The following is a 26030-nucleotide window of genomic DNA, read 5'->3' on the forward strand; positions in this document are numbered from 1 at the left end:
AGACAGCGTCCTCAGCACAATACCGGGCGTTACTCGCTTGTGACTGACTGGGTGGTATTCCTGTTTGTCACTTCCCATAAAATCCTCAACTTGGTCCAGGGGATTATTTTCCATTGCTACCTCCTCCTTGCAGTCTGACGACGAGCACCGCGCCAGTCTAGAATGGTGAATGTTAATATCATCTGGCGCTTTTATAGGGGACCCAAAGAGTACAGGGTTGCTACTGGTGCTTTCATCTTGGCCTTTGAGGGAGATTCATTGCGTGAAAAGGTCAAGTTAATGTTTTATCGCTGTGATGTTAAACCATATGGTTCTCCCCCTATGTGGTGCTTTAAGTGCTGGAAGTTCGGGCACATGTCTTCCCGCTGCACTTCCAACGCCACATGTCGAGACTGCGGATGTCCACTGCATACAGATACTCCCTGTGCGCCTCCTCCAACTTGTATCAGCTGCGGAGAGCAAAAGGAGCAGAAAATCCTGAAGCACAAGACCCTGGACCAGTTGACATACCAAGACGCCAAAAGTAAATTTGAAAGATTACACCCTGTTTGGTTGATGTCCACATATGCTGCAGCTGCATTACCATCGCCATCACAAGTACCAGTCGTACCACACTGTGCCACGAACAGTGGGTGCTCCGGGCCTCCAGAAAACATGTGCCCCCTTGGTGGTAGGGGAAAATCTTCTGTTGCTCCCAAAGCACCTACATTGGGGGCAAGGACTCCGAAACATAGGGAACATCGGTCCACTCCCCTCAGCCGGAGAAGCAACAGCGTCCTTTGGCTCGTCTCGTGTGGAAGGGTTCCCTTGGGACCCTCTCTCCCAAGGTCTATACTAATGCCACAGTGGACACTCGCCAGTGGCTAAAGAAGCCAAAAACTGCTATACGATGAGCTTCACGGTCTTCTTCCGTGCCTGAAGCTACTTCAGAGAAATCCTCCCAGCAAGCCCTTAAGGGGAGTACGTGCGTCCTATACCCACAGTGTTAAATTTGCAGTATTGATGACCCATTATCCCAGAACCTGTGACAGAGATCTGAAATTTTTGGAATGTATAGTATCACTCCTTGTCTGATTACAGAACCAGGATTAAAATGTACAGAGGAATAATTAACTAGTTACGAATTTTAAAATGTTGTTCAGTCATTTTCTTTTAAAAGTTCACTTTTTCTTCCGTAAGTAATAAACCATTAGAGGTAGAGACGTTTTGGGGGGTTCAGTAGCTGCAGTATACTAAGTGGTAACATAGTGTAAAATTAAAGATATGTATCTGTGATAGTTCCCGAGATAATGGGTCAAGTTTTAAAAATGTCATTTCCGGCAAATCAAGTTCAAACATTTTATTGCCCATAATCAGCATTATCTGGATTAGAGTGCTGCAACGCTCAATGTTTGACCGGTCACTGCTCGCCTGTTGACGGGGGACCGAGCCGCTCGTGTCCGGCCCCACACGACTCGGCTCGGTCACGTACTCGCCCCATGTCTGATGTCCGGATTCCGGACACGCGGATAACCGAGCATGACCGGTCACCGCTAATGTCTAGCCTCGCCCCGACTCGCTGCACTGTACTGTGCAAATCGCTCGCGCTCTCTCTCTCTCTCTCTCTCTCTCTCTCTCTCACACACACACACACACACACACACACACACACACACACACACACACACACACACACAATGTATTTATCTCTGTCTCTCTCTCTTTTAATACAAAAGTAACGTTTCCAAGAACGGGTACTTGACACAGCTAAATTGATAAAGCAATTGGGAAGTAAAATGATACTTCAATACAATCGTGGATAGAAGACGAGTCTCATTTCCAAACAGAAGATATATTTTTCCTTTCATTAATAGGAAACATTAAATAAGTGTTGTCCCTATAGTCTAGAAGACAACCATCTTCATAAAGAAAGCATACAAAGAACATTAAACATTTACAGACGTGACTTGTCGTACTTTTCACATGTTTGCAACAGAAACTAAATTATAGTTATTGTTTATCAGCAGTAAATCACTAACGCGTTCCGCATTTAATTGGCTGCGGCGATTTGTTAGTAACATGCCGGCTTTACTAAAGCATCTTTCACTAGGTGCGCTTGTTGCTTGGATACATAAAATACGTCATGCAGCTGCACCCAGGCCTGGCAGATCTGTTTCATGTCTGCTCCCCCACTTTAAGCTGTCATCGCCGGCCATGGTGGCCGTGCGGTTCTAGGCGCTGCAGTCCGGAACCGCGGGACTGCTACGTCGCAGGTTCGAATCCTGCCTCGGGCATGGATGTGTGTGATGTCCTTAGGTTAGTTAGGTTTAAGTAGTTCTAAGTTCTAGGGGACTGATGACCTAAGATGTTATGTCCCATAGTGCTCAGAGCCATTTGAACCATTTTTTTAAGATATCATCATCATCTCCGGGGTACATTAAAATGTAGAGATCTACTTCATCTGCTGCGGATGATCTGTTGTTCCTCCATTCTTTGAAACGAACTCTCTTTCTGGGTGGTGATGACACAGTACTTGAAGGATCTATGATAATAGAGTGTGTAAGGATTCCAGCATAGTGTACAAGCTGTTCCAGCGTGTGTAGGCCTCTAGTTTCAACGAAGATTTCAAAGACGAGCAGAGGTTACTTTTCTTAATGTACCTTATAATGCATTTTGCAGTATTTATTGTTGATGCGATGTTCGGGGCATGATTTAGCAAGAAGTTATCTTCATCGAAACCATGGCTAGGTGTGTGTTTATACAATGAGCAGCACAAGGAATCCTTTTGTGATTTTCCAAAGCCTTTATTACATTGGCACCCTGGTCGGAGACCAAAACAAAACTTTGCAACATGTCCGGCGAAATGTCCCAATCAGCCATCCTCTCTTCAATTTCTATCATAATATTTACTCCCGTCTTCTTAACTCCCGGGAATTTTGTTGTAAATAAAACATTGTTCACAAGACACCAATCTGTGTTAATGTTATGTGTTGCAAGCGTTAAATAGTGCACCGGATTTTGCGAACCAGTCCACATATCTGTCGCAGCACATATTTTATTAATAACTTCTGCAATAACAGAAGGCATTATGCTGTTTCGTATTTCATCAGCTCGTTCTTTGACATGTCTGCTTATAGCAGAGGGATGTGGCATGACATCTGCCACGTTAACTTCTCCATAGTGCGCACCTAGATGTGCTAATTCTTGGCCTAGTTCTCTGAAACCTTCACCGGAAACAGCATGAAAAGGTCTCATATCTTTAGCACACATTGCAACACACTTTGCTGTAATACAATTTTTTATTACTGCTGATATCCGTGAAGGAGCTGTACCTTTGTCATGTTTCTTGCAACTGTGTTTCATTAAATGAGTGGTTCCCGACTGGAAAAACAATAATGTGGAGCAGTTTATGCACGATGCGTACCCAGTAGACGCACTGTTTTCGTCTACAACCAACAGAAATTTACTCCATACTAGGCCTTTTAGACCTTCCAGTTTCTTCAGTGTGTAAACATTGGTTTCAATCTTATATCTTACTGCATTGGCTTCCTCGCGCTGCATGATTACAGAGAGAGAGAGACACACCACACGGATAATGACACGTGTAATGTGTTTGAAGTTACGTGCTACGTATTCGGTCACGGCATCTATGCTCGGTCACTAGAACTAGTGCGGGCAGCCTATCCAGTGAGGGTGTGCTCGCCCCATTTCGTATTTTGTGCTCGCTTACTCGGTCATGCAAGACTCTAATCTGGATCCTGTTCTTGACTATCCTGCAAACCTAGAAGCTTCCTTCTTTTCCTGCCTCTTGCTTCTTAAGTCATTTCCTCTGCTGCACGCTGGGCTTTCATGATCCTAAGTCGATCCATTCGCTGAAAGACTTGCAGTGTGTTGGCTTCTGGAGTGATACCAAGTTCCTCTAGTACCCCAATTCTTCCCTTTATACCACCATTAAACGTTATCACAGCATCACAAACACCCAAGCACAGAGTTTTCCTTCCTACAGACGTTTTTGGGTATGCGGGTCCAAATTACATTATTGAAAGACTCATTCGGGTTTTGTGTTCGACCTTGGAGACATTTGGAAAGGTCAGGATGAGCTAATTCTCTATATATTGGTTTAATAGCTTCCATCACTGCAGATGGTATGCTATTTTTGTGCCTAAATTGTTCCTCGCTACCCGCTGCCTGATCTTTGCGGTACTTGCACAATGAATCAGCACCAGGTGGACAAAGACCATGTATAGGTGTATCATCAGTGGAAGATTTGTGGAAGAATGTAGCGCACACTGCCCGTTTCATCCCCTGTAGGTCATGTGTATTGTTTCTCATTGCCATTCCATAATAATGCTGGAGTTTATCAATGCTTTTGTCTGTAAGCCTTCCTTTACCATTTAGAGTCTTTCCATCTGATAACTTCTCTTTTCCTTTCGTCGTCTTCATTTTTCGGAAACACTGTTCCCATGCGTTTTTGAACGTGGCCCACACATTGTCTTAACAATCTGCTTATTACCATAAGGTTGGCTTACCACGACTGATTTGTAAGCTTTTGAATCACCATCCCCCAAGTACTTAGTGCAACACACACACACACACACACACACACACACACACACACACACACACACACACACACACACACACCTCTCCTGTTGTGAACGTCTGAACATAGAAGCAACTGCAGTAGCCTCCATACCCCTATTAGTTCCCTCATAATTCTTAGCACAGTTTGTTTTATGGCTTTCACTTGTTTCATCAACTGATTTACACTGATGACAGCATTTTAGTTAGCACTTCAATGTCTAAAACTTTACCTGTGTCAACACTAGAGACAGTTGCAACTGCATTTTTGATGTGTGACCTCTCTTCTGCCATGTGCCATCAACTGCCACAGATAAGTCTGTTGTGTTATTTAATTCTGCTGCTTCTTTAGCAGCAGCTTTCATAGAAGCAACAGCAACGGATTTGACACATTCACAAATTACTTCTGTGTACTTAACTTGATCTGGTTGGTGGGTTTGGCAAGTTCAGCGTTGCACATACTTCAGCTGCAGTCAATCCTTTCCCAATGCACCTCATTCCATACAGGAATCTAACATTGCTCTCAAAGAAGTCATTCGTGCACTTTTCAGAAGTCCAAAATGTCGCAAGCCTGCAAACTTCGCACTGAATATCAAGTTTGTTAGCCAGTCCAGTCCTTGCAGAGTCCTCAGAGATGCTAATTTGCCCACCACAAACCTTACATGACACAGCATCTTGCAAAACTTGTCCTAACACAATCAATTCTAAAAGAACATAACCTGAACTATTTTGATCTTTTCCAATAAATAAATCCTCATGGTCTCAAAGTTTCCTCTTCGAAGCAGTAATAGGCGTGTCCGTATCACGGGTCTTTGAAAAATCTATTTCAGGATCAACACCGGATTCAGATTTTGTGATTGCTGATTTCCATGGAAACGTCGCTTCTTAAAACAACACTTTCTTTTCGTCATGTTGAAAAGAGGTATAAGAGCGTATAATAACACACCAAACAACTACGTTTTCAGTTCAAAACTTATGAAACACGACAACCGCAAAGTAAATAAACAAAATGCATGTGCTATACCGCCATTTCTGTTTACATAGTGCATCCAACCTCTTACCACGAACATTAACATGATTTCAAGGAATAAATAGCTGAAAACCACAGCCTTCTATATTGAATAGTTCAAGAGATAGACATACTTTGTCAAGTCAGTGGAGAACGACCGGATAATTTTACACACGCACTATTAACTTTGAAATAATAAAAAACTACACTTCCAATTGGAATTTTTCGACAAATAATGCATCAACTTATGAGAAATCAAATATTAATAAGAGATAATAAACCGAAAATGTCACTTTTTGACCAATTCCGCCATACGTACTCCCCTTAAAGAGAAGCGAGAGGGCAAGCAAACAAAGAAGTCTGTTAAGAAAAACTACCCTCTGGTGGCCCAAACAACAACACGACCACTCCCTACCAATTCTGTGCACCTGCGGGTGAGGTTGAGATCTGAGCGTCCCCTGAGGACCTAGATTTCACTGATACCTCATCCACAATAGGAATGGATACAAATAATCAGTAGCAGCAGCTGACCCTGAGGCGTAACCTGCCTCCTTGCATGCTCTATGCCTTCCCAGCCTCACGATAACGTCATCCTCCAGTGGAATTGCGGCGGTTTTTTTCCACCACTTGGCTGAGCTACGGCAACTGTTAAGCTTTACACCCGCTTTCTGCGTTGTCCTTGTTCCTGGCAAAGCGGACCACTGCCCTTTGTGGCTATAAGGGGTATTACAAGAATTGTTCCTAGCCGTGTGGACCACTGCTCTTTGCAGCTATAGGGGATATTACAAGAACTGTAGCGACTATAATAGACAGTCTCTACCTGACAATCCTGAACTCAGTATGCAGTGAACCTGTGCCCCTTTAAACTCCTCTTGAAGCTGTTGCTGTCAGGATAAGGATGATGCAGGAAATAACTGTCTGCAACGTATATCTTCCACCAGATGATGCAGTACCTCTGAACGCATTGGCTGCACTGATTCAACAACTCCCTAAACCTTTCTTACTTTTGAGAGATTTTAGCGCCCATAACCCCTTGTGGGGTGGCACTGTGCTTACTGGCTGAGGCAGAGATGTCGAAACTTTCCTGTCTCAACTGGACCTCTGCCTCATAAATACTGAGCCCCCCCACACATTTCAATGTGGCTATTGGCACTTACTCGGCAATTGATTTATCCCTGTGCAGCCCAGGACTTCACGCACCTGTCCACTGGAGAGCCCACGATGACTTGTGTGGTAGTGACCACTTTCCCATCTTCCTGTCACTCCCTCAGCGCCATTCCCCCGGACGTCTACCAAGATGGGCTTTAAACAAGTCAGACTGGGAACTTTCACGCTTGCTGTCACCGTTGAATCTCCCCCACATGGTACCATCGATGTGGTGGTTGAGCAGGTCACTAGAACGATCGTTTCTGCGGCGGAAAACACGATCCCTTTTTCCTTAGGGTGCCCTTGGTGAACGTCAGTACCTTGGTGGTCGCCAGAAATCGCGGAGTCAATTATGGAGCGTCGGCGAACTCTACAGCGACATAAGCGGCACCCTTTCATAGAGCACGTAATAGCTTATAAAAAGACGGAAACAGGTGTGTTGGGAGAGGTACGTCTCGACCATTGGGTGTCATACATCACCGTCCCAAGTTTGGACGAAGATCAGACGTGGTTGTGGGTACCGGACCCCGACAGGTGTTACTGGCATTAATATCAATGGCATGTTATCTACCTATGCAAACGCAATTGCCGAGCACTCAGCTGAACATTATGCTCGAGCCTCCGCATCGGAGAATAATCCCCCAGCATTTCGCACCCTCAAACAGCGGATGGAAAGGAAAGCCCTCTTCTTCACTGAACGTCACAGTGAACCCTATAATGCTCCATTTACAGAGTGGGAGCTTCTCAGCGTCCGTGAGCATTGCCCTGACACAGCTCCTGGGCCAGATCGGATCCACAGTCACATGATCAAACATCTCTCGTGCGACTAAAAGCGACATCTCTTCATCAACTGGACCTGGTGCGATGGCATCTTTCCATCGCAGTGGCGGGAGACCACCATTATTCCAGTGCTCAAACCCGCTAGATGTGGACAGCTATCGGCCCATCAGCCTCACAAACGTTCTTTGTAAGCTGTTCGAATGTATGGTAAGGCGGCGGTTGTTGGGTCCTGGAGTCACGTGACCTACTGGCGCCATGTCAGGGCAGTTATCGCCAGGGTCGCTCTACCACTGATAATGTTGTCCCTCAAGTCTGCCATTCGAACAACCTTTCCAAGATGCCAACACCTGGTTCCCGTCTTTTTTGATTCACGAAAAGCGTATGACAGGACCTGCCGACATCATATCCTTGCCACATTATACGTGTAGGGTCTCTGGGGTCCGATCCCGATTTTTATCCAAAATTTCCTGTCACTCCATACTTTCGGTGTCCAAGTTGGTGCCTCCCATAGGTCCCCCCATATCCAGGAGAATGGGGTACCGCAGGGCACCGTATTGAGTGTATCTCTATTTTTAGTGGCCATTAACGGTCTAGCGGCAGCTGTAGGGCCATCGTTCTCACCTTCTCTGTATGCGGATGACATCGGCATTTAGTACTGCTCCACTGGTACTGAGGTTACCGAACGGCTCCTACAGGAAGCCACCAATAAGGTGCAGTCATGGGCTCTAGCCCACGGCTTCCAGTTTTCAGCTGCAAAGTCGTGTGTCATGCGCTTCTGTCGGCGTCTTACCGTTCCTACGGAACCAGAACTTTACCTTAATGAAGGTCCACTCACTGTAGTGGAGACATATCGATTCTTAGGACTGGTTTTCGACGCCCTATTGACGTGGCTTCCTAGTGTTCGCCAGCTGAAGGGGGAAGTGCTGGCAGCATCTCAGTGCCCTCTGCTGCCTGAGCAACACTAACAGGGGTGCAGATCACTCTACGCAGGTGCAGCTCTACAGAGCCCTTCTTCTATCCCTCCTTGCCTATAGGAGTCTGGTTTATGGTTCGGCAGCACCCTCAGCGATACTCGGCCCAGTGTACTACTCTGGAGTTAGACTGGCAACAGGAGGTTTCAGAATGAGTCGGGTGACCAGCGTCCTGGTGCAGACCGGAGTCTGTCCATTGAAGGTTAGGCGTGCACAACTGCTTCCCGGTTATGTTGCACACATTCATAGTTCTCCTGAGCATCCGAATTATCGTCTCCTTTACCCGTCAATGGCGGTTCACCTCCCACATCGGACGCCCAGGTCAGGGCTTAAGAATGTGGTTCGTGTCCGATCTCTTCTGTCTGAAGTGGAGTCCTTGCCTTTGCTACCTCTACTGAGGTCCATTCACATACACCTAGGTCGAAGCTTCGCCTGGACCTTTCACATGGTCCTAAGGACTCAGTTAAACCCGCAGCTCTCCACTGTCACTTCCTCTCGATTATTGATGTTTTCCGGGGCTCTGAAGTGGTTTACACCGACGGCTCGATGGCTGATAGTCATATTGGCTTCTCCTACGTGCACAGAGGCCATTTTGAACAGCATTCGTTGACCGATGGTTGCAGTGTATTCACTGTAGAGCTGGTGGCCATCTCTCGTGCACTTCAGTGTATCCGTTCATGCCTCGGGGAATCGTTTCTTCTGTGTACTAACTCCTTCCGCAGCCTACAAGCTATCGACCACTGCTACCCTCGCCATCCTTTGGTAGCGTCCGTCCAGGAGTCCATCTATGCCCTGGACTGTACCCGTCGTTCAGTGGGGTTTGTGTGGACCCCAGGACATCCCAGGCAACAAACTTGCAGACAGTCTGGCTAAACAGGTTACACAGAAACCTGTTCTGGAGATGAGTATCTCTGAACCTGATCTGCATTCTGACTTGCGCCGCAGGGTTTTTCGGCTTCGAGAGACGGAATGGCATAACAGTACACACAACAAATTGCGTGCCATTAAGCGTTTCTGAAGAAGAGAAATTTCTTAACATCGAGTATAGATTTAAGTGTCAGGAAGTCGTTTCTGAAAGGATTTGTATGGAGTGTAGCCATGTATGGAAGTGAAACATGGACGATAACCAGTTTGGACAAGAAGAGAATAGAAGCTTTTGAAATGTGGTGCTACAGAAGAATGCTGAAGATTAGACGGGTAGATCACATAACTAATGAGGAGGTACTGAATAGAATTGGGGAGAAGAGAAATTTGTGGCACAACTTGACTAGAAGAAGGGATCCGTTGGTAGAACATGTTCTGAGGCATCAAGGGATCACAAATTTAGCATTGGAGGGCAGTGTGGAGGGTAAAAATCATAGAGGGAGACCAAGAGATGAATACACTAAGCAGATTCAGAAGGATGGAGGTTGCAGTAAGTACTGGGAGATGAAGAAGCTTGCACAGGATAGAGTAGCATGGAGAGCTGCATCAAACCAGTCTCAGGACTGAAGACAACAACAACAACAACAACAACGAGACTATGAACGTGTGGAAGTCTTCCATGCGGGCCTCTCGCAGGGACTCGCTCATGGCTACCTCCTCCCTCGCGAGGACCCATCTCGGTGTCACTGTGGTCCCTATGTGATTGTCATCCACATCTTGCTGGACTGCCCACTTTCCCAGCACTCTACCTTTGGTGTCGGGCGACAGTGCCTCAACAGGAAGTATAGTTTTACGTATTATTCGTTAGGTTTTTTATCGCACCATGTAAGGGTGGGCATTTAGCCTTCTCTCTGAAGTCGCCACCCTCCCTCCATTTTAACTCTGTCGCACTTTCTTTCCATTTGTTTGTTGTGGTGGTCGTCTTTTCTCTACATGTGTTCATCTCGCCTCGTCTTTCTGGGGTGGACATTAAAATGTGTTGCAGAGTGGCTGGCTCAACCCCTTTTATTATTATCGGCCAACCCGGACCATATGCTCTGATTTTAATACCTTCTACTTTTCCTTGCGGTGTTTGTTTTCCCCGTTTTTTGTTCGTTTCATTCATTTTCTTTTTTTGTGTGGTGTTGGGTGTTCTTGAACCTTGAGCCTTGCTTGCGTCAGGAAAAAGGGACTGATGACCCTGTAGTTTGGTCCCTTTATACCCCAAACCAACCAACCAAATTTGAAATGTGACTCAAACGTACCTACAGCCCTCCTCTGTAATTGTGCTAAAGCGTGGCGTCCTACGTCGTCACTCTCGGACTTAACAACACACCAAACAGCACTTGTGACTTCCACACATTTCGCGGTTGAAAAAAAATCCTCAGTGCAATGAGCAAGAGGACGACGCTCTCGACGACCTTCGACGGTGCTGATACGCTCGAATATTTCAACCCTTCCCGAAGGAGATTCTGGGCGTGTATACCCATTAAATATGACTGGACTCGGCATTTTCAACCCTCCTGTGGTGTGTTCGGTGGAGGGAGGGTGTTGGTGGGGGGAGGAGAATAGACAGTGACAGTGTGAATCCCAGTTCGGCAACACGCTCAGTGCAGAGAGGCATCCCGAGACAGTCCTCAGATTTCAGATGCGTGCCTACAGGCGCATAGAATACTACACAGGTTACTTCTATAGAATCCCATTTTTAAATTAACCGAATGTGTGGGGATTGGTCTGGGGGGGGGGGGTCCTTAGAGGAAGACCCTTTGCCGTGATCCCACCACAGGAGGGCTTAAAATGCATAGGCACCTTTCGCTGCTTTGGATCACGCCTAAATTTCGTCCAACGGCCCCTATTATACCAGAGCAAAGTTTATAGTCGCGCTGTACTCTGAAGAGGTACGATCACATTCAATTGTGATACAGCCCCACAATGTCCTTAGAGAAGATAGTCATTTATATTTCTTTCCCCTCTTCTTTATATTGCTGGAATCATTGGATACGTAATCTAAAAGAACAATACAGACGCAGATATTCCCAGAAAATATTGCGTTAAAGTTCTTAACAAAGAAATGTCTTTGTTATTTGGCATTGAAGGTCATTCAGCTAAATACGCCAGCAAACATCAAGAACCGTCTCAGGAAATTCTGGGGTTACCGAAAGCTGCGAAAGCTGGATTTCCTCCTAGAGCAGCACAAACAACTAATCCAGGAAGACACTACTACTGTTTTTAGGAAGAAAAACAGACCAAGATTTTGTTGCAATGTGTGCATTAAATTTGTATGACTAGAACGTGTAGCAGCATGGTTGTGCAATGAAAGTAGCAACTGCCGTAAATGATTTGCCTCAAACTGACAGTGAGGCTGTAAAAAAAAAAAAAAAACCATTTTCCTGAAAATAACTGATTAATATACATCCATATAAACACTGAACGTTGATTTCAGTGGTCACAGTAAATATTCTTATTTGTTTGAGAGTAAATTACGACTCAAAACTAATTATTTACACTATTGTTGCTCAAACATTGTTTACCAATTCAGTGGTTTATTTATATTATTCAGGTTCAATTATGTTTCCTAACCATAATATTTGAGTTGTTGATTGAGCTGGTATAAAATGAAAGGCGGACTGACAGTCCACACACGCGTATTGGAGGTAAAATAACACGTGTAGCGTAGGGTTAACTGTTTTATTCATAGGCTGATACAAGTTATATTTCACAGGTGCCGCTTACGTAAGGGTTGTAGTTCCTACACCACAGTAAAAATACAACAGTTTAATCGAGAAGGCTGTGGTTGTTTGTTTGTTTATTAATAATTTGTCATATGTGGTCCTGCTTTTGAGACACAAATAACCAGGTCTTTTCTTACTGAAGCCTATTTCTCTTCTCCGTTTTATTTTCACTGTCGAAGAGAATGCTAATGCACATACACAGGAACAAAGCTTCCATCTTCAGCAGTTGATGAGTATTCTTCTTCTCTCTCCATCCGGAAGGCGCCAATCTCAGAAGAGTTAAATGCCATTCTAAGCATGCCGTCAGCCCAAACTCTTAAGTGTTATCTAATCCTCGTGCTCAAATCAACCAGTTGTACTGACACATCCAAGAAAGGATTTAGTATCCATGTATGCCTGTTGCCAGTTTCAGAGTTCGGCTCTGGAAAGTAACTTCATAATGTCTCTTCCGGATTATGCAAACTCTGTATCATGCAAGAAATGTGAGAACTTACTACCACCGACTGGTCCATTGCGATTTCTTCGACAATCTTTTGAGCGCAAGGGACAGGCTCTAACATAATCTTCTGTAACGACGTTGACCATAAACGAAGTTTAGCAAGGAATCGTTTGATTTTATACTTGGCCCTTATGTTTTCTTCTCTCCCTGGAGGCTCTTTTATCGAATACGTAAGTTATTAAAAAGATCAGCGAGAAATGCTAATTTTAATAGACAAATAGGGTCTCAGAAATAATTCGCATTCATAACTTCGATCGTCTGTTTCAGACCATCATTTAAATCACAAGCGAAAACCGTGGCTATCATAGGTTGTCGATGGGTATTATTGATTTTTATTTAGCAACGAGTCCACTTTTATCCCCAGTTATGGCCTTAGCGCCATTACTACAAACGGCGATACTTTCGCCCAGTCAATCTCTTATTTGCGAGTGCTTTCTAAAAACTTGTCGTACAAGTACTGGACGGTAGTTTCCGCCGGAATTCCTTTGCAAAATAAGTCTTTCGTGATACTTTCATTTGTTTCAAAGCGCACAGATACCATAAATTGTGCACATCCTGCAACGTCAGTAGATTCAAGAAATGGCAAAGCAACATGTGGGCTCTTTAATGTTTTACTTAATAATGCTCGAAAGTAACCAGTCATGTAGAGCTGCGTTCAGTGGTATTATCAGAAAGTGGTATGCTTTTCAACCACATCCGAGGCTGCTGGTAAAATACAATTTTCGGTTGTACGCGACTTTAGTGCTTTGACGGTAGCTAGATAACAATGCTTCCTCGATTTGACTGGGTACCTAAAATCAGATAAAACAACTGTTAAATAACGTTATCTTTAATTAACAAATAATACTGTTTTATTATTTGAATCACAGTAATTTACTGCTAGCTAAGTAGTTTTTTCCTTTCGAAGAAATTCAAATATTTACCAGCTTCCTTGGAATGTTTAGTTTAGAAATGAGGTACTAGCTTTGATGGTTCCATACCCTCATGTGAAAAAATTTCGCCGCAAATTACTCATTAAGGCTTGCTATTCATGACAGTAAAACCATACTTCAAATAATTTTCTATTTTGATTTGCTTTCGCCACTGCCACTTCTAGCAAACGTCGAGAGCTGCGCAGAGCGTTTGAGGAAATAACACCATTTTATGCTCGTTCGGAGCGAAGTGCCGTTCGTACCAGCTGGCGGATTCGCGACACCTGATGGAAGCGAAAAAAAACGTGCGTCTATGCGCCCGCTGACCCATTCTCGCCCCCCCCCCCCCCCCCCTCCTCACGGGGGAGGTGGGGGCTAGCCGCTCTTTGGCGGGTTCGTGCGTGGCTACCACTGGGGCCCGAGGCTTTGCAGCATCGTTTCCCTTCTGTGCTGCATGTCTGTCCTCTTGCTATTCCTTTCCCCCTCCCATGGGAACATGTCTGGGATATTTTTGTAAATATGTTCTGCATTTTCCGTAGCCGACATTAGAAAAGTCTCACCACTGTTTTTCGTTCCTTTTCTTTCTTCGTTCCCCTTCTCCTACCCTCCCTCCGCTTCGGCGTTTGACGTTCTTTTTCTTTTTCCTCCCTGTGCGCTCCTGACGCCCAGCCCACGTGTCTCATGCATAACAGATCACTGGGTAACGCGTAATACCCAGCCCCCGGTCGGTCGACATGTGGGGTTAGCACGTGCCCCTGGTACACGCCAGGCCCAGGGAGTGATAATTTCCTAAGCTGCTGCCTTCCCAAATTGCCGATTGCGCCCTCTGTCGGGTGTCCGGGAGGTGTGACCTGAGGTATGACCCAAGGCGAGTGCGCACTCCCTCTGAGGACGACCTCCAGTTGGAAGGAGCGCGCCATCGGAGGCGCTGCCAATCATGGGGATTTTCTCGCAGTGAGCCAAAGAATATCTTTTCATTCTACGTGTACTAAATGTAACGGAATGAGAGTTGCGATTCAAAGACCCTCCCAGCTGCACCACTCTTCTTCTTGGTTTGACCTACCGAAAACTGTCAATCCTTTGCTGCAGTAAATCCGTTTATTATTCAGAAACATGTTGATGCAATTGCCGGCCCTGTGAAATCGTGCTCTGGTTTACGTAATGGCACATTTCTTTTGGAGACGACCTCTGATTCTCAAGCACAACTGCTTGCAGCTTCGCTCCTCCATGGCTATCCTGTTCGTGTTGAGGCCCATCTAACGCTGAATTCTTCCCGCGGTGTTATTTACACTAGGCTGCTGGATAGTCTGACGGAGGCAGAAATCCAAACGTACCTCTCTAATCAGGGTGTCATTGCATTCCATTAGGTGGTGAAAAAGTAGATGCATCCCTAGTGCCCACACACACTTCTTTTTCTCACTTCTGACTGGGTGGTTCTTTCGTCAAAGGTGCAAGAAAGCTATGAAGTAGCCACACTCAGACCGTACATTCCGATCCTGATGCGCTGCTACCAGTGTCATCGTTACGACAGTCAAATGTCGTGTCGACACCTGGCCAAATGTGTAAATTGTGGTAGGGATGTGAACGAGGGCGATTGTTCGCTTCCTTCTCCCTGCTGTATCAGTTGTAATGGCGACCACGCAGTCTCGTTCTGAGATTATGCCGTATGTCTCGATGAGTGGGCCGTGCCAGAGGTCGGGTATCGGAAAAGTGCCTTACCCGGTCGCTTGCAAGTTGTTGGCCACGATGCGTTCTACCATCCGGCACTTATAGTACTGTTCCTGCTACACCTCGCTCCACGAAGCTCGTGGTCACGCAGACATGCGACCTCAAATTCAGCACCACGGTTATAATTTGTCGGTCTCCTCCTCCTCCTCCTCCAGATATGCAACAAGCTACTAGACTTTCGCCTCATGGGACAGTCACCAGTTACACAACAGGCAGGCCGGAAAGGACAGGAGGAATACTCCCTTGAAGACACGCTATGTCCCTCCAGCCAACAAACATCCAAGTCTTCTGGCAACTGGAAAGGCTCGCAGAAATAAAAGGCAAACGGTCTTCTCCTTCTCTGACTTGGAAATCGTCTTCGACGGTGTCCCCGGCAGCTGCGGAAATAACTCTCCTTCATTTTTTTCCCTCCTCCCCTTTCCTTGTCATGACTCTCCTCCAGTGGAACATTCGCTACCTTCAATCCAAAAATGACGACTTACTGCTGCTCTTGGAATCACAGCATATGCTTGTCCTCTGCCTCTAGGAAACAAACTTACGTCATCATGACCGCTTTGAGCTCTCGCATTTCCTCCCAGTCGGCTTTGAACTTACCCTGAGCATGGGATTCCATTTTATGGGGGAATTATGCTCCTCATCCAGGATGATCTTCATAGTCAACCCATGTCCCTAACTACCTGGTTTCATGCTGTTGCAGTCCGCATTTTCCTTCCTCACTTGACCTTTCCCCTTATACTGTTTACATCCCTCAATCATTTGGTGTCACCAAGGCAGATTTTCTGTAGCTTACTGGGCAATTCCTTCACCCCTTTCTGCCGCTCGGTGATTTTCATCCTCACCATGCTCTTTGGGGTTCTCCCAGAATCTGTCAGAGAGGTGCCCTCTTGGCTAAAGTTTGCAAGCAACTTCACTTCATTTGTCTGAACACGGAGCACCCACATTCCACTCAGGCTCCTCGCACACCTATTCCCATTAGGACCTCCCCTTCTGTACTGCCCAACATCTCAAGTGATCTGTTCTGACACGTACTCGAGCGACCCTACCTCCTGTATTATCCATTTGTTGACACCTACCCCATCTACATTCACACCCTAATGGCAGCTTTCTAAGGCTGACTGGAGGCTTTACTCTTCTCTGGCGACTTTCGACGAACATTATTTTCCCAATTGTGATGACCAGGTAGAATATCTTACTAATGTTATCCTTACCGCCGCAGTACGTTTCATTCCTCGCGCTTCCTCTTTATCATGCCGTGTCCCGGTTCCTTGTTGGACTGAGGCGTGCCGTGACTCAATTCGCGCGCTGAGACGTGCTCTCCGCGTTTTTAAGCGTCATTCTATGATGGCATACTACATTCGTTAAAAACAGTTGCGTACACAGTGTCGTCCCGTTACTTGGGATAGGACAAAGTTACATAGATTTAATTTACTAGTTCTTTTAACAGCTCCACTCCCTCTTCCATAGTGTGGGCCAGCCTTCGACGGCTCTCTGGGACAAAGATCCATTCCCCAATTTTCGGCCTGACAGTGGAAGATGTCATAGTGGACCCTATTGCTCTCTCAAACACCTCAGGCCACTATTTTGCGGAGATTTCAAGCTCCACCCATGCTAGCCATCTGTCTTCCATGCCTGCTAATCCGGCCCATGATATTTTTGTCGACACCTCCTTGGATTTAGGGTATGCAGGCCGCCCTTCCTCCCTACCACCACCGGGAGTCCGCTTCCGTCAACTGCTCCATTCTCTTTCCTTCCGCTTTCCTAAAACTTTCTTGACAACTTGGGGTACAGCACCGCCTTGGCTCCGACCCCGGACCTGCCTGCTCCGTGACCTTTGTCAGTTTCCCAAGGGTGGTACCCCTTCTCTTGTTTATCGTCGGGCATTTGCTGCTCTATGCGCACAAACGAAGGATGCCACATTTATTTATAATGATGGCTCAAAAACATCGTTTGGTGTTAGGAGGGCCTATATTGTTGGCGACAACCCAAATCGGTTTCGGCTTCCCGACCAGTGTTCGGTTTATACTGCGGAGCTTTACGCTGTTCTCCAGGCTGTCCAGTACATCCGTCGCCATCAGCTGATACAGTATGTTATCTGCTCAGATTCGCTCCTCTCTCTCCTCAGTCTCCAAGCTCTCAACCCTATACACCCTCTGGTCCACCGCATTCAGGACTACCTCCACTTGCTCCACTTGGGGGCCGTCTCTGTGGCGTTCCTCTGGATCCCAGGACTTGTTGGTATCTGTGGAAATGAGGCGGCCGATATAGCGGCCGAGGCTGCAGTCTCTTTTCTTCGGCCAGCTATTCGCATGATTCCCTTCGCCGATCTACGGAGTGTTTTACGTCGTCGTGTTGCTCTTTTATGGCACGCACATTGGTCGACACTTCCCAATAATAAATTGCGGGACGTGAAAGCTCTTTCCTGTGCTTGGACCTCTTCCTCCCGAACTCGTCGTCGGGAGGAGGTAATTTTAACTAAACTCCGGATAGGGCACAGTCTTTTTAGCCATCGACATTTTTAAGCGGCGATCCTCCCCCACTCTGTCCCCACTGCTCTCAACTGTGGACGGTGAGCGACCTTTTACTTGTGTGCCTCTATTTTACTCCGTTACGCGCCCGTCTACAGCTGTCGCCTGATATATCTTCCATTTTAGCAGCTGACACGCGCTCAGCCGATCGCGTTCTCGAGTTACTTACTGCCAGTGAGATGACGTCAGTCATTTGAAGCTATAGTGGTTTTTTAAGCTTTCCTTCTGTTTTTGGTTTCGCCATTTTTTGGAGTTTCTCTCCCATTGCTGCTGGCTTCCAATTTCGTTTTTTACCTTTTCCCTAAGTCACAGACCGGGCGCTAATGACCGTAGCAGTTTTGCGCCCTAAAACCATAACAAAAAAGAGCTCCACCCACGATCACTTTGCATTCCTCCATCGGAAACGAGTGGAGGCGGCTAGGGCGATACCATTCTCTTCTCAGAATCGTGAATGCTACAATGCCGCCTTTCCTATGAGGTAGGTAGATCATGATCTCACTAAAACTGATTCTCCGCCCCAGGGCCGCACGATGTTAACATTCATATGTTACAGAACCTTTCTCTTGCGGGCAAGAACTTTCTCCTTCGTACGTACAATCGCATCTGGGCAGAGGACACGATTCCCAGACGCCGACGTGAAGCCTCTGTCATACCCATATGTAATCCCAGTGAGTACAAACACCTTCCTTTTAGTTATAGCCCCATTTCTCTCACTAGCTGTGTTAGCAAAGTGGTGGAATGTATGACTCCTGCCCGGCTGGTACGGTGGCTCGAGTCTCACAATTTACTAATCACTGCACAGTGTGGATTTCGAGCGCGCTGTTCTGCGGTTGACCATCTCGTCGTTTTGTCAACCCTTGTCACGAATGGTTTTCTGCGGATATCCCAGACTGGCCGTGTTTTTCGATCTGGAGAAAGCCCACGACAGCTGCTGGATGACTGGTATACTCCCTCTCTACACAAATTTTTAAAAGACTGAGTTTTCATGGTACATGTGTCTCCTGCGTTGTCGTACGCCCCGAGCGTCGTCCTCTTTATCGCCATTAACCGTATAATAGCCTGTTTCCCGCCGGGCATCTCCTGCTCCCTTTTCGTTGACAGATTTTGCCATCTGTTGCACGGACTTGTCTCGTTGAGCGACGTATTCAACGATGTCTCGATCGTTCATACTCGTGGTGCATTGACAGTGGTTTTCGCTTTTCCATACACAAAACCGTTTTATGAGTTTCTGGCGGCTCATTTGGTTTCTTCCACCGTCGTTGCATCTTGAGCCTGTTGCTCTTCCACTCATTGATACTGCGAAATTCCTGGGGCCCATGCTCGATAGGAAACTTTCTTGATCCTCTCACGTGTCTCACCTTGCCGCTCACTGCACGCGGCCCCTCAGTGTCCTACGTGTCCTCAGGCTTACTCCCTGGGGATCGGATCGAACCACCCTGCTCAGTTTTCGGCGGTCCCTTGTCTGTTTGAAACTGAACTACGGGTGTTTCGTTTATGCATCTGCACGTCCATGCCTCTTACAACGTCTCAGTACTACACACCGACTTCGTATCTGTTAGGCCACTGGCGCCTTTTACACTAGTCCGGTTGAGTGTCTGTATGCGCAAGCCGCCGAACTACCGCTGTCTTACCACCGTCACTTCCTCCTCGGCAGATACGCGTGCCGTTTGTCTGCCATGCCTGCCCACCCATTCTATGCCTCCTCCGTAGATGACTTCTTTGATGGCCAGTATGGGGCGCGTCCCTCATTTGTTACCTCCTGGAGTTCGCTTTCGGCTTTTGATCCGCTAGCTTAATTTGACTGATATTGTAACATTAACCAAAACGGCCTTGCTGTGCTGGTACTGCGAACGGCTGAAAGCAAGGGAAAACTACAGCCGTAATTTTTCCCGAGGACATGCAGCTTTACTGTATGATTAAATGATGATGGCGTCCTCTTGGGTAAAATATTCCGGAGGTAAAATAGTCCCCCATTCGGATCTCCGGGTGGGGACTACTCAAGAGGACGTCGTTATCAGGAGAAGGTTGTATACCTGGAAGAATCCTGGAGATAGTAAAAGGTATCAGATAGATTATATAATTCTTTACAGACGAATGGAAAAACTGGTAGAAGCGGACCTCTGGGAAGATCAGTTTGGATTCCGTAGAAATGTTGGAACACGTGAGGCAATACTAACCTTACGACTTATCTTAGAAGAAAGATTAAGAAAAGGCAAACCTACGTTTCTAGCATACTCTCTTTCAAATTCTGAAGGTGGCAGGGGTAAAATACAGGGAGCGAAAGGCTATTCGCAATTTGTACAGAAACCAGATGGCAGTTATAAGAGTGGAGGGGCATGAAACGGAAGCAGTGGTTGGGAAGGGAGTGAGACAGGGTTGTAGCCTCTCCCCGATGCTATTCAATCTGTATATTCAGCAAGCAGTAAAGGAAACAAAAGAAAAATTCGGAGTAGGTATTAAAATCCATGGAGAAGAAATAAAAACTTTGAGGTTCGCCGATGACATTGTAATTCTGTCAGAGACAGCAAAGGACTTGGAAGAGCAGTTGAACGGAATGTACAGGGTGTTGAATGGAGGACATAAGACGAACATAAACAAAAGCAAAACGAGGATAATTGAATGTAGTCGAATTAAGTCGGGTGATGCTGAGGGTATTAGATTAGGAAACGAGACACTTAAAGTAGTAAAGGAGTTTTGCTATTTGGGGAGTAAAATAACTGATGATGGTCGAAGTAGAGAGGATATAAAATGTAGACTGGCAATGGCAAGGAAAGCGTTTCTGAAGAAGAGAAATTTGTTAACATCGAGTATAGATTTAAGTGTTAGGAAGTCGTTTCTGAAAGTATTTGTATGGAGTGTAGCCATGTATGGAAGTGAAACATGGACGATAACCAGTTTGGACAAGAAGAGAATAGAAGCTTTCGAAATGTGGTGCTACAGAAGAATACTGAAGATAAGGTGGGTAGATCACGTAACTAATGAGGAGGTATTGAATAGGATTGGGGAGAAGAGAAGTTTGTGGCACAACTTGACCAGAAGACGGGATCGGTTGGTAGGACATGTTCTGAGGCATCAAGGGATCACCAATTTAGTATTGGAGGGCAGCGGGGAGGGTAAAAATCGTAGAGGGAGACCAAGAGATGAATACACTGAGCAGATTCAGAAGGATGTAGGTTGCAGTAGGTACTGGGAGATGAAGAAGCTTGCACAGGATAGAGTAGCATGGAGAGCTGCATCAAACCAGTCTCAGGACTGAAGACAACAACAACAACAACAATAATTTCACTCCACCTGCTACTTTCCTGATGGGTGTGAACCCTTCATCACCTTGGCTTCGTGCGGCGGCCCGTGTTCACCTTGGCCTTCTTTAGCTTGCTAAGGACGCTACTCCAGCCTCGCTCTATCGCCGTGAGTTCCACGACCTTCGCACGGAACTTCGTGGTAGTATGGTTCTGTACACTGATTACTCTTGAACTGACCGTGGTGTCATGTGTACCTTCATTGGCACCGACGATTTTCGGTATCGGCTTCCGGAACACTGCCTAGTATTTACAGCAGTGCTCTTCGCCCTTTATCAGGCCGTGCAGTACATCCGCTGTGACACTGTGCCCTTCGGAGTCTTTGTGTCCATCCGTCCGTTAGGGGAAAGGGACTAGAAAATGTCACCTGCTCACTTTTGACAGAGCCCCCTGTGCCTTTGATTTTGGTCCCTGGCCACGTCGGTCTGACGGGAAACTAGGCCGCTGACGCTGCTGCCAAGAATGCAGTCCTTGTACCTCGGCTCGCTAGTTCTTCCATTCCCTTTGATGATATGTGTTGCTGTCTGTCAGCAGGTGGCGTCACTGCCATCACCACTCGTCCTTCCTTCATGGGAACAATCTCCGGGGAATTAAGCCTCCCCCAGCGGCTTGGACGACCTCCTCTCGGCCATCTCGCCATGAGATCATTTTATCTATGTTGCTTATTGGGCACTGTCTTTTTAGCCATTTTTAAGTAATGCTCCCCCCACCACTTTGTGCTCATTGCCCTCGACCTTTGACTGTTCTGACATTTCCTGACTGAATGTCCTTTTTTTAACTACTTACCGTGTGTAAACTTTTAGATGGCAGACCTCTCCCTAGTCCTGAATCGGTAGAAGTCTGTAAACGTCGGGAGGCTTCGGTAGGCACGCAGTTTAGACTGCTGCCAACATTACGTAGCTGACTGTGTTGTACAAGGTAGCCATTGTCGTCTGCTTCGTTATTGTTTTGCGCTGTACTGTTCTGCGTGTTTGTATTGTGCAGTTGTGCTAAACATTATCAAAACGAGTGAAGAGGCAGTTGCTGGCCCATCTCGGGAGTCGCCAACAACCCCTACCGGTAGGCCTACGGTTAGAAGGAAACCAGTATTACGTAGCGATGCTCGCAAAATTATATTGCGTGTGATTGAATACTGCGAAAGAGAAAGGGAGCAGAAAAAATAGCTTCACCCCATTTACAAATCTTCAGTGAGAGCTGCTGCATATACAGGACAAAGCATGCGTAGCATTGGAAGATTCAAACAGTTTTCCAAGAATCATCCTGGCGTATCACCACAGACGCCTGACAAGAAAAGGTGAGTTTCTATTTCAGATATTTTGTTCGCGATCACTTTGAAGGAGCCCCCTGTTTCGTCCGAATTACCTTATATTTCATTTTTCCTTGCTACCGTATTGCTTTGTATGGAAACACCACTGGTTACTGTATTATTTAGAAACACATTCATATTACAGTACATTTCCAAATTCAAAAAAATAGTAGATATATATAGATTTTAATGTACATAACGATTTCAGTTTCGTTTACGAACAACACTTAAAGCGAGTTTTACTTCCAAGCCTTTAGTCTGCTTTAGTGTAAGCAACTGGTAGGCGTTCCTTGTCGTTCCCCTCCCCCCCCCCCCCCTCCTCCAACGGCTCATCCCCCTTCGTCACAACTCTGCCGTCTTACAGTTAACACACAGTACGTTCTCATTTATTTTTGCCGTCGTGACTCATTGGCCGTTTTAACTAACGAGGCACTGCCTGTCGCCCGCGTTTTACTTTTTATCCGCCGTAGCAATATGGCGAAGGAAGTTTAGTCTGTAGTTTAGGACCCCCGTTTCTCTATGGCATATTTTGTGGACCTTTCTCCTTTGCTTTTGGCGCTCTTTCCTTCCATCGATTAGGATTGACGTGTAGTCGTTTTTTAGTCCTGTCTTTGCCTTCGTGTTCTACGATTCAGATTTTCATTTCTAATAAACACAAATACCAGAATTGCCATTTAAATAGCATGTGCTTTTTTTTCCCCTAGACACAACATTATTTAGGCTATTGGTTCAAACTCCTCAGCTCAGTAGCAATCTTCAGGCATCTATATGGTTGCAAAAATGCTTAAAACAAAGTATAAAAAATTCGATAATATAATAAAAATGTTACATTTAATAGATAAAAGTAAATAATTGTCAACTACTAGCGTTGTGCTTCAGTTCTTTGCGTTTTTTCCATAAGTTTAACAAACACAACAAAGAATACATTGCTATCAATAATATATTCTTCTTCATTATATACAATCTGCTAACGCTGGGTAACTTTTCGATTGCCCAACTGCAGAAATCACGTGGTTTTGAGGCGAAGAATTTGTCGAACGCATTTTCATCCGGAAAGAAAGTTCGTTGAAGGCTGTTAGAGCGCGGAAAGGGGCAGATCTGAGGTTGCAATACCAGGTGAATAAAAATGAATACGGAATGACTTCCCTATCCAACTCCAGTATAGTGTTTTTTGTCAGTCTAGCAAAAACGCGGGCGGGCGGGCGTTGTGCAGTAGCATCACTTCACGTAGTCTTCCTGGTCGCCGTTCTTGGATTGCATGCGTAAGACGACTCAGCGTTGCCAGTAAATGTCAGCAGTTGAGGTTACACCTCGGGGTAGCAATTCGTAGTGCACCATACCGCCTCCGTTCCACCAGATGCATAACATTACCTTTTGTAAGTGAGCGCAGGACCTCGTGAGTTGCTGCTTTGTTTATGCTTAACCATACCTACCTTCTTATGTTAGCATAAAGACACCATTTCTCGTCAATAATAACGATGTACAGGATAGGAATAGTCGATGTTGCTCATGAACCAATTGATGACGAGCAAGCAGGATTGCACAAGTGGCCACCCGCTGATTTTTATGAATTTGGCGTAGAGCATGCGGTACCTATAAACCCGATTTTTGAACCTGCCCCGTTGCATGCAAATGTCGCCATATGGTGGAATGATCACAGTTCATCACATTTGCCAGTTGTGGAGTACACAGACATAGAACCAGTGAAACTTCCTGGCAGATTAAAACTGTGTGCCCGGCCGAGACTCGAACTCGGGACCTTTGCCTTTCGCGGGCAAGTGCTCTACCACTGAGCTACCGAAGCACGACTCACGCCCGGTAATCACAGCTTTACTTCTGCCAGTACCTCGTCTCCTACCTTCCAAACTTTACAGAAGCTCTCCTGCAAAGGTCCCGAGTTCGAGTCTCGGCCGGGCGCACAGTTTTAATCTGCCAGGAAGTTTCACATCAGCGCACACTCCGCTGCAGAGTGAAAATCTCATTATAAAACCAGTGATCCACATCTACATGAATACCATGCAATTGACAATTGAGTGCCTGGCAGAGGGTTCATCAAACCACCTTAAAACTATTTCTCTACCGTCCCACTCTCGAACAGCGCGAGGAAAAGCCTGAACATTTAAATCTTTTTTTTGCGGGATGTGATTTCTCTTATTTTGATCATTTCTCCCAATGTAGGTGGGCACCAACAAAAGATTTTCACAGTTTTGTCGAGAAAGATGGGAATTGAAATTTCATGAGATCGTCTTTCCGCAACGAAAAACGCCTTGGTTTTAATTATTGCATCACCATTTCACGTTTCATGTATGTGGCGGACTCCAATTTTGCAATAGTGCAAAACGAGCCGCCCTTGTTCTAACTTTTTCGGTGTCTTCGTGGATCGCATCTGACGCGGACCCCCACACTGCATAGCAAAACTCCAGATGACGTCCATGCGTGTAGTGTAGGCAGCCTCTTTAGTAGACGTGTTGCATTTTCTCTGTGTTCTGCAATAAATCGTAGTCAAATGGCTCTGAGCACTATGCGACTTAACTTCTGAGGTCGTCATTAGCCTAGAACTGAGAACTAATTAAACCTAACTAACCTAAGGACATCGCACACATTCATGCCCGAGGCAGGATTCGAACCTAAGATCGTAGCGGCCGCTCGGCTCCAGACTGCAGCGCCTAGAGCCGCAAGGCCACTCCGGCTGGCAATAAATCGTAGTCTTTGGTTTACTGTACCCACAACTTTATCTATGTGAGCGTTTAAATTTGTTATTCGTAATTGCAATACATTAGCATTTAGTTGAATTTACAGCCTTTGGATTTATGTGATGTACCGTATAACCGAAATTTAGCGGATTCATTTTGGAACTCATGTGGATGATTTCACACTGTCACGTTTTGCACCATAAGATAGCTTGTCAATCGTTTTGCAATTTATTTTGATCACCTGCAAACAACCTGAGTCCTACTCTGTCTCATAAATCGTTTATGTAGCTCAGAAACAGCAGAGGGCCTATTACACTTCTTTGGGGAACGCCAGATATTTCTTGTTTTGCTCGATGACTTTGTCAGTTACCACGTATTGTGACCTTCCTGAGAGAGTGTCACGAATCCAGTCTCAACTGAAACGATAGTCCATAGGCACTCAGTTCGATTATAAGTCGCTTGTGAAGTAAGGTGTCAAAAGCCATCAGGAAATCTAAAAATATGGAATCAGTTTGACATCTCCTGTCAATAGCTCTCATTACGTCGCCAGAATAAAGAGCTGGTTGTGTTTCATAAGAACGCTATTTTCTGAATCCGTGTTGGCTACTTGTCAATAAATCGTTTTGTTTGAGGTAACTGATGTTGTTCAAACACACACGTTCCAAAATTCTACTGCAAATCGACGTTAGCGATAATTCAGCAGAGTGCTCCTATTTCCTTTCTTTGGCATGGCGTGGCTTGTGCAACTCATCAGTTTTTAGGTACGATTTTAAAGAGCGATCAGTTGCATAGGATTGTAAATTCAGAGCTTATTGTATGAGCGTACTCTGAGAGGAACCTGACTGATACACAATCAGGACCCGAGGCGTTAACTTTGTGTTTTAACCTGCTTAGTCACACCGAGGATATCTACTTCAAAGTTACGTTGGCAGCTGTTCTTGGTTCAAATTCTCGAATATTTACTTCGT

The 26030-nt window shown here is 45.8% G+C and overlaps 1 protein-coding gene and 1 non-coding gene across 4 annotated transcripts in view; one reads left to right on the forward strand and one right to left on the reverse strand.

The window, feature by feature from the left end:
- LOC126480723 (kinesin-like protein Klp10A) overlaps positions 1-26030 on the forward strand; it is a 327696-nt gene that overhangs the window by 137418 nt on the left and 164248 nt on the right. The window lies entirely within an intron of this gene.
- Positions 24101-24174, reverse strand: Trnas-cga (transfer RNA serine (anticodon CGA)). The gene has a single exon. It is a non-coding gene; the product is annotated as a tRNA-Ser (tRNA).

Source organism: Schistocerca serialis, chromosome 5 (assembly GCF_023864345.2).
Source record: "Schistocerca serialis cubense isolate TAMUIC-IGC-003099 chromosome 5, iqSchSeri2.2, whole genome shotgun sequence".
NCBI classification, from domain to species: domain Eukaryota; kingdom Metazoa; phylum Arthropoda; class Insecta; order Orthoptera; family Acrididae; genus Schistocerca; species Schistocerca serialis.